At 49.2% G+C, this 13,275-nt stretch overlaps 2 non-coding genes across 2 annotated transcripts; both read left to right on the forward strand.

The window, feature by feature from the left end:
* The first annotated feature begins 11,490 nt into the window (after window positions 1-11,490).
* TRNAI-GAU (transfer RNA isoleucine (anticodon GAU)) lies at window positions 11,491-11,563 on the forward strand. The gene has a single exon. It is a non-coding gene; the product is annotated as a tRNA-Ile (tRNA).
* A 955-nt stretch (window positions 11,564-12,518) lies between these two features.
* On the forward strand, window positions 12,519-12,591 carry TRNAI-GAU (transfer RNA isoleucine (anticodon GAU)). The gene has a single exon. It is a non-coding gene; the product is annotated as a tRNA-Ile (tRNA).
* The last annotated feature ends 684 nt before the right edge of the window (window positions 12,592-13,275 follow it).

Genomic DNA, 13,275 nt, shown 5'->3' on the forward strand with positions numbered 1-13,275 from the left:
AATTCCTGACGAACATTTAATTTTTGGGCTTCCGTGACGCAATGGTTAGCGCGTTCAGCTGTTAACCGAAAGGTTGGTGGTTCGAGCCCACCCGGAAGAGGTGTTGTGGGGTCTCAGATGTAGCGTGAAAAGTCATAACTTTTCCACAATACCTGACAACCATTTAAGTTCCGAGCTTCCGTGGCGCAGTGGTTAGCGCGTTTGGCTGTTAACCAAAAGGTTGGTGGTTCGAGCCCACCCAGGAGAGGTGTTGTGGGGTCTCAGATGTAGCGTGAAAAGTCATAACTTTTCCACAATACCTGACAACCATTTAATTTCTGAGCTTCCTTGGCCCAATGGTTAGCGCGCTCAGCTGTTATTCAAAAGGTTGGTGGTTCGAGCCCACCTGGGAGCAGTGTTGTGAGGTCTCAGATGTGACGTAAAAAGTCAGAGTTTTTCCACAATACCTGACGACCATTTGATTTTGGGCTTCCGTGGCGTAGTGGTTAGCGCGTTCGGCTGTTAACCGAAAGGTTGGTGGTTCGAGCCCACCCGGGAGAGTTGTTGTGGGGTCTCAGATGTAACGTAAAAAGCCAAAGTTTTTCAACAATTCCTGACGAACATTTAATTTCTGAGCTTCCTTGGCGCAATGGTTAGCGCGCTCAGCTGTTATTCAAAAGGTTGGTGGTTCGAGCCCACCTGGGAGCAGTGTTGTGAGGTCTCAGATGTGACGTAAAAAGTCAGAGTTTTTCCACAATACCTGACGACCATTTAATTTTTGGGCTTCCGTGGCGTAGTGGTTAGCGCGTTCGGCTGTTAACCGAAAGGTTGGTGGTTCGAGCTCACCCGGGAGAGGTGTTGTGGGGTCTCAGATGTAGCGTGAAAAGTCATAACTTTTCCACAATACCTGACAACCATTTAAGTTCCGAGCTTCCGTGGCTCAATGGTTAGCGCGCTCAGCTGTTATTCAAAAGGTTGGTGGTTCGAGCCCACCCATGAGCAGTGTTGTGAGGTCTCAGGTGTGACGTAAAAAGTAAGAGTTTTTCCGCAATACCTGACGACCATTTAATTTTTGGGCTTCTGTGGCGCAGTGGTTAGCGCGTTCGGCTGTTAACCGAAAGGTTGGTGGTTCGAGCTCACCCGGGAGAGGTGTTGTGGGGTCTCAGATGTAGCGTGAAAAGTCATAACTTTTCCACAATACCTGACAACCATTTAAGTTCCGAGCCTCCGTGGCTCAATGGTTAGCGCGTTCGCCTGTTAACCGAAAGGTTGGTGGTTCGAGCCCACCCGGGAGAGGTGTTGTGTAGTCTCAGATGTAGCGTGAAAAGTCATAACTTTTCCACAATACCTGACAACCATTTAATTTCTGAGCTTCCGTGGCGCAATGGTTAGCGCGCTCAGCTGTTATTCAAAAGGTTGGTGGTTCGAGCCCACCCGGGAGCAGTGTTGTGATGTCTCAGATGTGACGTAAAAAGTCGGAGTTTTTCCACAATACCTGACGACCATTTAATTTTTGGGCTTCCGTTGCGCAATGGTTAGCGCGTTCGGCTGTTAACCGAAAGGTTGGTGGTTCGGGCCCACCCAGGAGAGGTGTTGTGGGGTCTCAGATGTAGCGTGAAAAGTCATAACTTTTCCACAATACCTGACGAACATTTAATTTCCGAGCTTCCGTGGCTCAATGGTTAGCGCGTTCGGCTGTTAATTGAAAGGTTGGTGGTTCGAGCCCACCCGGGAGAGGTGTTGTGGGGTCTCAGATGTAGCGTGAAAAGTCATAACTTTTCCACAATACCTGACAACCATTTAATTTCTGAGCTTCCTTGGCGCAATGGTTAGCGCGCTCAGCTGTTATTCATAAGGTTGGTGGTTCGAGCCCACCCGGGAGCAGTGTTGTGAGGTCTCAGACGTGACGTAAAAAGTCAGAGTTTTTCCACAATACCTGACGACCATTTAATTTTTGGGCTTCCGTGGCGCAGTGGTTAGCGCGTTCGGCTGTTAACCGAAAGGTTGGTGGTTCGAGCCCACCCGGGAGAGGTGTTGTAGGGTCTCAGATGTAACGTAAAAAGCCAAAGTTTTTCCACATTTCCTGACGAACATTTAATTTTTGGGCTTCCGTTACGCAATGGTTAGCGCGTTCAGCTGTTAACCGAAAGGTTGGTGGTTCGAGCCGACCCGGAAGAGGTGTTGTGGGGTCTCAGATGTAGCGTGAAAAGTCATAACTTTTCCACAATACCTGACAACCATTTAAGTTCCGAGCTTCCGTGGCTCAATGGTTAGCGCGCTCAGCTGGTATTCAAAAGGTTGGTGGTTCGAGCCCACCCGGGAGCAGTGTTGTGAGGTCTCAGGTGTGACGTAAAAAGTCAGAGTTTTTCCGCAATACCTGACGACCATTTAATTTTTGGGCTTCTGTGGCGCAGTGGTTAGCGCGTTCGGCTGTTAACCGAAAGGTTGGTGGTTCGAGCTCACCCGGGAGAGGTGTTGTGGGGTCTCAGATGTAGCGTGAAAAGTCATAACTTTTCCACAATACCTGACAACCATTTAAGTTCCGAGCCTCCGTGGCTCAATGGTTAGCGCGTTCGCCTGTTAACCGAAAGGTTGGTGGTTCGAGCCCACCCGGGAGAGGTGTTGTGTAGTCTCAGATGTAGCGTGAAAAGTCATAACTTTTCCACAATACCTGACAACCATTTAATTTCTGAGCTTCCTTGGCGCAATGGTTAGCGCGCTCAGCTGTTATTCAAAAGGTTGGTGGTTCGAGCCCACCCTGGAGCAGTGTTGTGAGGTCTCAGATGTGACGTAAAAAGTCAGAGTTTTTCCACAATACCTGACGACCATTTAAGTTTTGGGCTTCCGTAGCGTAGTGGTTAGCGCGTTCGGCTGTTAACCGAAAGGTTGGTGGTTCGAGCCCACCCGGAAGAGGTGTTGTGGGGTCTCAGATGTAGCGTGAAAAGTCATAACTTTTCCACAATACCTCACAACCATTTAAGTTCCGAGCTTCCGTGGCGCAGTGGTTAGCGCGTTTGGCTGTTAACCAAAAGGTTGGTGGTTCGAGCCCACCCGGGAGAGGTGTTGTGTAGTCTCAGATGTAGCGTGAAAAGTCATAACTTTTCCACAATACCTGACAACCATTTAATTTCTGAGCTTCCGTGGCGCAATGGTTAGCGCGCTCAGCTGTTATTCAAAAGGTTGGTGGTTCGAGCCCACCTGGGAGCAGTGTTGTGAGGTCTCAGATGTGACGTAAAAAGTCAGAGTTTTTCCACAATACCTGACGACCATTTGATTTTGGGCTTCCGTGGCGTAGTGGTTAGCGCGTTCGGCTGTTAACCGAAAGGTTGGTGGTTCGAGCCCACCCGGGAGAGTTGTTGTGGGGTCTCAGATGTAACGTAAAAAGCCAAAGTTTTTCAACAATTCCTGACGAACATTTAATTTCTGAGCTTCCTTGGCGCAATGGTTAGCGCGCTCAGCTGTTATTCAAAAGGTTGGTGGTTCGAGCCCACCTGGGAGCAGTGTTGTGAGGTCTCAGATGTGACGTAAAAAGTCAGAGTTTTTCCACAATACCTGACGACCATTTAATTTTTGGGCTTCCGTGGCGTAGTGGTTAGCGCGTTCGGCTGTTAACCGAAAGGTTGGTGGTTCGAGCTCACCCGGGAGAGGTGTTGTGGGGTCTCAGATGTAGCGTGAAAAGTCATAACTTTTCCACAATACCTGACAACCATTTAAGTTCCGAGCTTCCGTGGCTCAATGGTTAGCGCGCTCAGCTGTTATTCAAAAGGTTGGTGGTTCGAGCCCACCCGGGAGCAGTGTTGTGAGGTCTCAGGTGTGACGTAAAAAGTCAGAGTTTTTCCGCAATACCTGACGACCATTTAATTTTTGGGCTTCTGTGGCGCAGTGGTTAGCGCGTTCGGCTGTTAACCGAAAGGTTGGTGGTTCGAGCTCACCCGGGAGAGGTGTTGTGGGGTCTCAGATGTAGCGTGAAAAGTCATAACTTTTCCACAATACCTGACAACCATTTAAGTTCCGAGCCTCCGTGGCTCAATGGTTAGCGCGTTCGCCTGTTAACCGAAAGGTTGGTGGTTCGAGCCCACCCGGGAGAGGTGTTGTGTAGTCTCAGATGTAGCGTGAAAAGTCATAACTTTTCCACAATACCTGACAACCATTTAATTTCTGAGCTTCCGTGGCGCAATGGTTAGCGCGCTCAGCTGTTATTCAAAAGGTTGGTGGTTCGAGCCCACCCGGGAGCAGTGTTGTGATGTCTCAGATGTGACGTAAAAAGTCGGAGTTTTTCCACAATACCTGACGACCATTTAATTTTTGGGCTTCCGTTGCGCAATGGTTAGCGCGTTCGGCTGTTAACCGAAAGGTTGGTGGTTCGGGCCCACCCAGGAGAGGTGTTGTGGGGTCTCAGATGTAGCGTGAAAAGTCATAACTTTTCCACAATACCTGACGAACATTTAATTTCCGAGCTTCCGTGGCTCAATGGTTAGCGCGTTCGGCTGTTAATTGAAAGGTTGGTGGTTCGAGCCCACCCGGGAGAGGTGTTGTGGGGTCTCAGATGTAGCGTGAAAAGTCATAACTTTTCCACAATACCTGACAACCATTTAAGTTCCGAGCTTCCGTGGCGCAGTGGTTAGCGCGTTTGGCTGTTAACCAAAAGGTTGGTGGTTCGAGCCCACCCAGGAGAGGTGTTGTGTAGTCTCAGATGTAGCGTGAAAAGTCATAACTTTTCCACAATACCTGACAACCATTTAATTTCTGAGCTTCCGTGGCGCAATGGTTAGCGCGCTCAGCTGTTATTCAAAAGGTTGGTGGTTCGAACCCACCTGGGAGCAGTGTTGTGAGGTCTCAGATGTGACGTAAAAAGTCAGAGTTTTTCCACAATACCTGACGACCATTTAATTTTTGGGCTTCCGTGGCGTAGTGGTTAGCGCGTTCGGCTGTTAACCGAAAGGTTGGTGGTTCGAGCCCACCCGGGAGAGTTGTTGTGGGGTCTCAGATGTAACGTAAAAAGCCAAAGTTTTTCAACAATTCCTGACGAACATTTAATTTCTGAGCTTCCTTGGCGCAATGGTTAGCGCGCTCAGCTGTTATTCAAAAGGTTGGTGGTTCGAGCCCACCTGGGAGCAGTGTTGTGAGGTCTCAGATGTGACGTAAAAAGTCAGAGTTTTTCCACAATACCTGACGACCATTTAATTTTTGGGCTTCCGTGGCGTAGTGGTTAGCGCGTTCGGCTGTTAACCGAAAGGTTGGTGGTTCGAGCTCACCCGGGAGAGGTGTTGTGGGGTCTCAGATGTAGCGTGAAAAGTCATAACTTTTCCACAATACCTGACAACCATTTAAGTTCCGAGCTTCCGTGGCTCAATGGTTAGCGCGCTCAGCTGTTATTCAAAAGGTTGGTGGTTCGAGCCCACCCGGGAGCAGTGTTGTGAGGTCTCAGGTGTGACGTAAAAAGTCAGAGTTTTTCCGCAATACCTGACGACCATTTAATTTTTGGGCTTCTGTGGCGCAGTGGTTAGCGCGTTCGGCTGTTAACCGAAAGGTTGGTGGTTCGAGCTCACCCGGGAGAGGTGTTGTGGGGTCTCAGATGTAGCGTGAAAAGTCATAACTTTTCCACAATACCTGACAACCATTTAAGTTCCGAGCCTCCGTGGCTCAATGGTTAGCGCGTTCGCCTGTTAACCGAAAGGTTGGTGGTTCGAGCCCACCCGGGAGAGGTGTTGTGTAGTCTCAGATGTAGCGTGAAAAGTCATAACTTTTCCACAATACCTGACAACCATTTAATTTCTGAGCTTCCGTGGCGCAATGGTTAGCGCGCTCAGCTGTTATTCAAAAGGTTGGTGGTTCGAGCCCACCCGGGAGCAGTGTTGTGATGTCTCAGGTGTGACGTAAAAAGTCGGAGTTTTTCCACAATACCTGACGACCATTTAATTTTTGGGCTTCCGTTGCGCAATGGTTAGCGCGTTCGGCTGTTAACCGAAAGGTTGGTGGTTCGGGCCCACCCAGGAGAGGTGTTGTGGGGTCTCAGATGTAGCGTGAAAAGTCATAACTTTTCCACAATACCTGACGAACATTTAATTTCCGAGCTTCCGTGGCTCAATGGTTAGCGCGTTCGGCTGTTAATTGAAAGGTTGGTGGTTCGAGCTCACCCGGGAGAGGTGTTGTGGGGTCTCAGATGTAGCGTGAAAAGTCATAACTTTTCCACAATACCTGACAACCATTTAAGTTCCGAGCTTCCGTGGCTCAATGGTTAGCGCGCTCAGCTGTTATTCAAAAGGTTGGTGGTTCGAGCCCACCCGGGAGCAGTGTTGTGAGGTCTCAGGTGTGACGTAAAAAGTCAGAGTTTTTCCGCAATACCTGACGACCATTTAATTTTTGGGCTTCTGTGGCGCAGTGGTTAGCGCGTTCGGCTGTTAACCGAAAGGTTGGTGGTTCGAGCTCACCCGGGAGAGGTGTTGTGGGGTCTCAGATGTAGCGTGAAAAGTCATAACTTTTCCACAATACCTGACAACCATTTAAGTTCCGAGCCTCCGTGGCTCAATGGTTAGCGCGTTCGCCTGTTAACCGAAAGGTTGGTGGTTCGAGCCCACCCGGGAGAGGTGTTGTGTAGTCTCAGATGTAGCGTGAAAAGTCATAACTTTTCCACAATACCTGACAACCATTTAATTTCTGAGCTTCCGTGGCGCAATGGTTAGCGCGCTCAGCTGTTATTCAAAAGGTTGGTGGTTCGAGCCCACCCGGGAGCAGTGTTGTGATGTCTCAGGTGTGACGTAAAAAGTCGGAGTTTTTCCACAATACCTGACGACCATTTAATTTTTGGGCTTCCGTTGCGCAATGGTTAGCGCGTTCGGCTGTTAACCGAAAGGTTGGTGGTTCGGGCCCACCCAGGAGAGGTGTTGTGGGGTCTCAGATGTAGCGTGAAAAGTCATAACTTTTCCACAATACCTGACGAACATTTAATTTCCGAGCTTCCGTGGCTCAATGGTTAGCGCGTTCGGCTGTTAATTGAAAGGTTGGTGGTTCGAGCCCACCCGGGAGAGGTGTTGTGGGGTCTCAGATGTAGCGTGAAAAGTCATAACTTTTCCACAATACCTGAAAACCATTTAATTTCTGAGCTTCCTTGGCGCAATGGTTAGCGCGCTCAGCTGTTATTCATAAGGTTGGTGGTTCGAGCCCACCCGGGAGCAGTGTTGTGAGGTCTCAGACGTGACGTAAAAAGTCAGAGTTTTTCCACAATACCTGACGACCATTTAATTTTTGGGCTTCCGTGGCGCAGTGGTTAGCGCGTTCGGCTGTTAACCGAAAGGTTGGTGGTTCGAGCCCACCCGGGAGAGGTGTTGTAGGTTCTCAGATGTAACGTAAAAAGCCAAAGTTTTTCCACATTTCCTGACGAACATTTAATTTTTGGGCTTCCGTTACGCAATGGTTAGCGCGTTCAGCTGTTAACCGAAAGGTTGGTGGTTCGAGCCCACCCGGAAGAGGTGTTGTGGGGTCTCAGATGTAGCGTGAAAAGTCATAACTTTTCCACAATACCTGACAACCATTTAAGTTCCGAGCTTCCGTGGCTCAATGGTTAGCGCGCTCAGCTGTTATTCAAAAGGTTGGTGGTTCGAGCCCACCCGGGAGCACTGTTGTGAGGTCTCAGGTGTGACGTAAAAAGTCAGAGTTTTTCCGCAATACCTGACGACCATTTAATTTTTGGGCTTCTGTGGCGCAGTGGTTAGCGCGTTCGGCTGTTAACCGAAAGGTTGGTGGTTCGAGCTCACCCGGGAGAGGTGTTGTGGGGTCTCAGATGTAGCGTGAAAAGTCATAACTTTTCCACAATACCTGACAACCATTTAAGTTCCGAGCCTCCGTGGCTCAATGGTTAGCGCGTTCGCCTGTTAACCGAAAGGTTGGTGGTTCGAGCCCACCCGGGAGAGGTGTTGTGTAGTCTCAGATGTAGCGTGAAAAGTCATAACTTTTCCACAATACCTGACAACCATTTAATTTCTGAGCTTCCTTGGCGCAATGGTTAGCGCGCTCAGCTGTTATTCAAAAGGTTGGTGGTTCGACCCCACCCGGGAGCAGTGTTGTGAGGTCTCAGATGTGACGTAAAAAGTCAGAGTTTTTCCACAATACCTGACGACCATTTAAGTTTTGGGCTTCCGTAGCGTAGTGGTTAGCGCGTTCGGCTGTTAACCGAAAGGTTGGTGGTTCGAGCCCACCCGGAAGAGGAGTTGTGGGGTCTCAGATGTAGCGTGAAAAGTCATAACTTTTCCACAATACCTGACAACCATTTAAGTTCCGAGCTTCCGTGGCGCAGTGGTTAGCGCGTTTGGCTGTTAACCAAAAGGTTGGTGGTTCGAGCCCACCCAGGAGAGGTGTTGTGTAGTCTCAGATGTAGCGTGAAAAGTCATAACTTTTCCACAATACCTGACAACCATTTAAGTTCCGAGCTTCCGTGGCTCAATGGTTAGAGCGTTCGGCTGTTGCCCGAAAGGTTGGTGGTTCGAGCCCACCCGGGAGAGGTGTTGTGGGGTCTCAGATGTAGCGTGAAAAGTCATAACTTTTCCACAATACCTGACAACCATTTAATTTCTGAGCTTCCGTGGCGCAATGGTTAGCGCGCTCAGCTGTTATTCAAAAGGTTGGTGGTTCGAGCCCACCTGGGAGCAGTGTTGTGAGGTCTCAGATGTGACGTAAAAAGTCAGAGTTTTTCCACAATACCTGACGACCATTTAATTTTTGGGCTTCCGTGGCGTAGTGGTTAGCGCGTTCGGCTGTTAACCGAAAGGTTGGTGGTTCGAGCCCACCCGGGAGAGTTGTTGTGGGGTCTCAGATGTAACGTAAAAAGCCAAAGTTTTTCAACAATTCCTGACGAACATTTAATTTCTGAGCTTCATTGGCGCAATGGTTAGCGCGCTCAGCTGTTATTCAAAAGGTTGGTGGTTCGAGCCCACCTGGGAGCAGTGTTGTGAGGTCTCAGATGTGACGTAAAAAGTCAGAGTTTTTCCACAATACCTGACGACCATTTAATTTTTGGGCTTCCGTGGCGTAGTGGTTAGCGCGTTCGGCTGTTAACCGAAAGGTTGGTGGTTCGAGCCCACCCGGGAGAGGTGTTGTGGGGTCTCAGTTGTAACGTAAAAAGCCAAAGTTTTTCAACAATTCCTGACGAACATTTAATTTTTGGGCTTCCGTGACGCAATGGTTAGCGCGTTCAGCTGTTAACCGAAAGGTTGGTGGTTCGAGCCCACCCGGAAGAGGTGTTGTGGGGTCTCAGATGTAGCGTGAAAAGTCATAACTTTTCCACAATACCTGACAACCATTTAAGTTCCGAGCTTCCGTGGCGCAGTGGTTAGCGCGTTTGGCTGTTAACCAAAAGGTTGGTGGTTCGAGCCCACCCAGGAGAGGTGTTGTGGGGTCTCAGATGTAGCGTGAAAAGTCATAACTTTTCCACAATACCTGACAACCATTTAATTTCTGAGCTTCCTTGGCCCAATGGTTAGCGCGCTCAGCTGTTATTCAAAAGGTTGGTGGTTCGAGCCCACCCGGGAGCAGTGTTGTGAGGTCTCAGGTGTGACGTAAAAAGTCAGAGTTTTTCCGCAATACCTGACGACCATTTAATTTTTGGGCTTCTGTGGCGCAGTGGTTAGCGCGTTCGGCTGTTAACCGAAAGGTTGGTGGTTCGAGCCCACCCGGGAGAGGTGTTATGGGGTCTCAGATGTAGCGTGAAAGTCATAACTTTTCCACAATACCTGACAACCATTTAAGTTCCGAGCTTCCTTGGCGCAATGGTTAGCGCGCTCAGCTGTTATTCAAAAGGTTGGTGGTTCGAGCCCACCTGGGAGCAGTGTTTTGAGGTCTCAGATGTGACGTAAAAAGTCAGAGTTTTTCCACAATACCTGACGACCATTTAATTTTTGGGCTTCCGTGGCGTAGTGGTTAGCGCGTTCGGCTGTTAACCGAAAGGTTGGTGGTTCGAGCCCACCCGGGAGAGGTGTTGTGGGGTCTCAGTTGTAACGTAAAAAGCCAAAGTTTTTCAACAATTCCTGACGAACATTTAATTTTTGGGCTTCCGTGACGCAATGGTTAGCGCGTTCAGCTGTTAACCGAAAGGTTGGTGGTTCGAGCCCACCCGGAAGAGGTGTTGTGGGGTCTCAGATGTAGCGTGAAAAGTCATAACTTTTCCACAATACCTGACAACCATTTAAGTTCCGAGCTTCCGTGGCGCAGTGGTTAGCGCGTTTGGCTGTTAACCAAAAGGTTGGTGGTTCGAGCCCACCCAGGAGAGGTGTTGTGGGGTCTCAGATGTAGCGTGAAAAGTCATAACTTTTCCACAATACCTGACAACCATTTAATTTCTGAGCTTCCTTGGCCCAATGGTTAGCGCGCTCAGCTGTTATTCAAAAGGTTGGTGGTTCGAGCCCACCCGGGAGCAGTGTTGTGAGGTCTCAGGTGTGACGTAAAAAGTCAGAGTTTTTCCGCAATACCTGACGACCATTTAATTTTTGGGCTTCTGTGGCGCAGTGGTTAGCGCGTTCGGCTGTTAACCGAAAGGTTGGTGGTTCGAGCCCACCCGGGAGAGGTGTTGTGTAGTCTCAGATGTAGCGTGAAAAGTCATAACTTTTCCACAATACCTGACAACCATTTAATTTCTGAGCTTCCGTGGCGCAATGGTTAGCGCGCTCAGCTGTTATTCAAAAGGTTGGTGGTTCGAGCCCACCCGGGAGCAGTGTTGTGATGTCTCAGATGTGACGTAAAAAGTCGGAATTTTTCCACAATACCTGACGACCATTTAATTTTTGGGCTTCCGTTGCGCAATGGTTAGCGCGTTCGGCTGTTAACCGAAAGGTTGGTGGTTCGGGCCCACCCAGGAGAGGTGTTGTGGGGTCTCAGATGTAGCGTGAAAAGTCATAACTTTTCCACAATACCTGACAAACATTTAATTTCCGAGCTTCCGTGGCTCAATGGTTAGCGCGTTCAGCTGTTAACCGAAAGGTTGGTGGTTCGAGCCCACCCGGAAGAGGTGTTGTGGGGTCTCAGATGTAGCGTGAAAAGTCATAACTTTTCCACAATACCTGACAACCATTTAAGTTCCGAGCTTCCGTGGCTCAATGGTTAGCGCGTTCGGCTGTTACCCGAAAAGTTGGAGGTTCGAGCCCACCAGGGAGAGGTGTTGTGTGGTCTCAGATGTAGCGTGAAAAGTCATAACTTTTCCACAATACCTGACAACCAGTTAATTTCTGCGCTTCCGTGGCGCAATGGTTAGCGCGCTCAGCTGTTATTCAAAAGGTTGGTGGTTCGAGCCCACCCGGGAGCAGTGTTGTGAGGTCTCAGATGTGACGTAAAAAGTCGGAGTTTTTCCACAATACCTGACGACCATTTAATTTTTGGGCTTCCGTGGCGCAATGGTTAGCGCGTTCAGCTGTTAACCGAAAGGTTGGTGGTTCGAGCCCACCCGGAAGAGGTGTTGTGGGGTCTCAGATGTAGCGTGAAAAGTCATAACTTTTCCAGAATACCTGACAACCATTTAAGTTCCGAGCTTCCGTGGCTCAATGGTTAGCGCGTTCGGCTGATAACCGAAAGGTTGGTGGTTCGTGCCCACCCGGGAGAGGTGTTGTGTGGTCTCAGATGTAGCGTGAAAAGTCATAACTTTTCCACAATACCTGACAACCATTTAATTTCTGAGCTTCCTTGGCGCAATGGTTAGCGCGCTCAGCTGTTATTCAAAAGGTTGGATGTTCGATCCCACCTGGGAGCAGTGTTGTGAGGTCTCAGATGTGACGTAAAAAGTCAGAGTTTTTCCACAATAACTGACGACCATTTAATTTTTGGGCTTCCGTGGCGCAGTGGTTAGCGCGTTCGGCTGTTAACCGAAAGGTCGGTGGTTCGAGCCCACCCGGGAGAGGTGTTGTGGGGTCTCAGATATAACGTAAAAAGCCAAAGTTTTCAACAATTCCTGACAACCATTTAAGTTCCGAGCTTCCGTGGCGCAGTGGTTAGCGCGTTTGGCTGTTAACCAAAAGGTTGGTGGTTCGAGCCCACCCAGGAGAGGTGTTGTGGGGTCTCAGATGTAGCGTGAAAAGTCATAACTTTTCCACAATACCTGACAACCATTTAATTTCTGAGCTTCCTTGGCGCAATGGTTAGCGCGCTCAGCTGTTATTCAAAAGGTTGGTGGTTCGAGCCCACCCGGGAGCAGTGTTGTGAGGTCTGTGATGTGACATAAAAAGTCAGAGTTTTTCCACAATACCTGACGACCATTTAATTTTTGGGCTTTTGTGGCGCAGTGGTTAGCGCGTTCGGCTGTTAACCGAAAGGTTGGTGGTTCGAGCCCACCAGGGAGAGGTGTTTTGGAGTCTCAGATGTAACGTAAAAAGCCAAAGTTTTTCCACAATACCTGACGACCATTTAATTTTTGGGCTTCCGTGGCGCGATGGTTAGCGCGTTCGGCTGTTAACCGAAGGGTTGTTGGTTCGAGCCCACCCGGGAGAGGTGTTGTGGGGTCTCAGATGTAGCGTGAAAAGTCATAACTTTTCCACAATACCTGACAACCATTTAAGTTCCGAGCTTCCGTGGCTCAATGGTTAGCGCGTTCGGCTGATAACCGAAAGGTTGGTGGTTCGAGCCCACCCGGGAGAGGTGTTGTGTGGTCTCAGATGTAGCGTGAAAAGTCATAACTTTTCCACAATACCTGACAACCATTTAATTTCTGAGCTTCCTTGGCGCAATGGTTAGCGCGCTCAGCTGTTATTCAAAAGGTTGGTGGTTCGATCCCACCTGGGAGCAGTGTTGTGAGGTCTCAGATGTGACGTAAAAAGTCAGAGTTTTTCCACAATAACTGACGACCATTTAATTTTTGGGCTTCCGTGGCGCAGTGGTTAGCGCGTTCGGCTGTTAACCGAAAGGTCGGTGGTTCGAGCCCACCCGGGAGAGGTGTTGTGGGGTCTCAGATATAACGTAAAAAGCCAAAGTTTTCAACAATTCCTGACAACCATTTAAGTTCCGAGCTTCCGTGGCGCAGTGGTTAGCGCGTTTGGCTGTTAACCAAAAGGTTGGTGGTTCGAGCCCACCCAGGAGAGGTGTTGTGGGGTCTCAGATGTAGCGTGAAAAGTCATAACTTTTCCACAATACCTGACAACCATTTAATTTCTGAGCTTCCTTGGCGCAATGGTTAGCGCGCTCAGCTGTTATTCAAAAGGTTGGTGGTTCGAGCCCACCCGGGAGCAGTGTTGTGAGGTCTCAGATGTGACATAAAAAGTCAGAGTTTTTCCACAATACCTGACGACCATTTAATTTTTGGGCTTCCGTGGCGCGATGGTTAGC

Source organism: Phalangium opilio, unplaced genomic scaffold (genome assembly GCF_054372755.1).
Source record: "Phalangium opilio isolate 3A_F unplaced genomic scaffold, DU_Popi_V2 ptg000209l_1, whole genome shotgun sequence".
NCBI lineage: Eukaryota > Metazoa > Arthropoda > Arachnida > Opiliones > Phalangiidae > Phalangium > Phalangium opilio.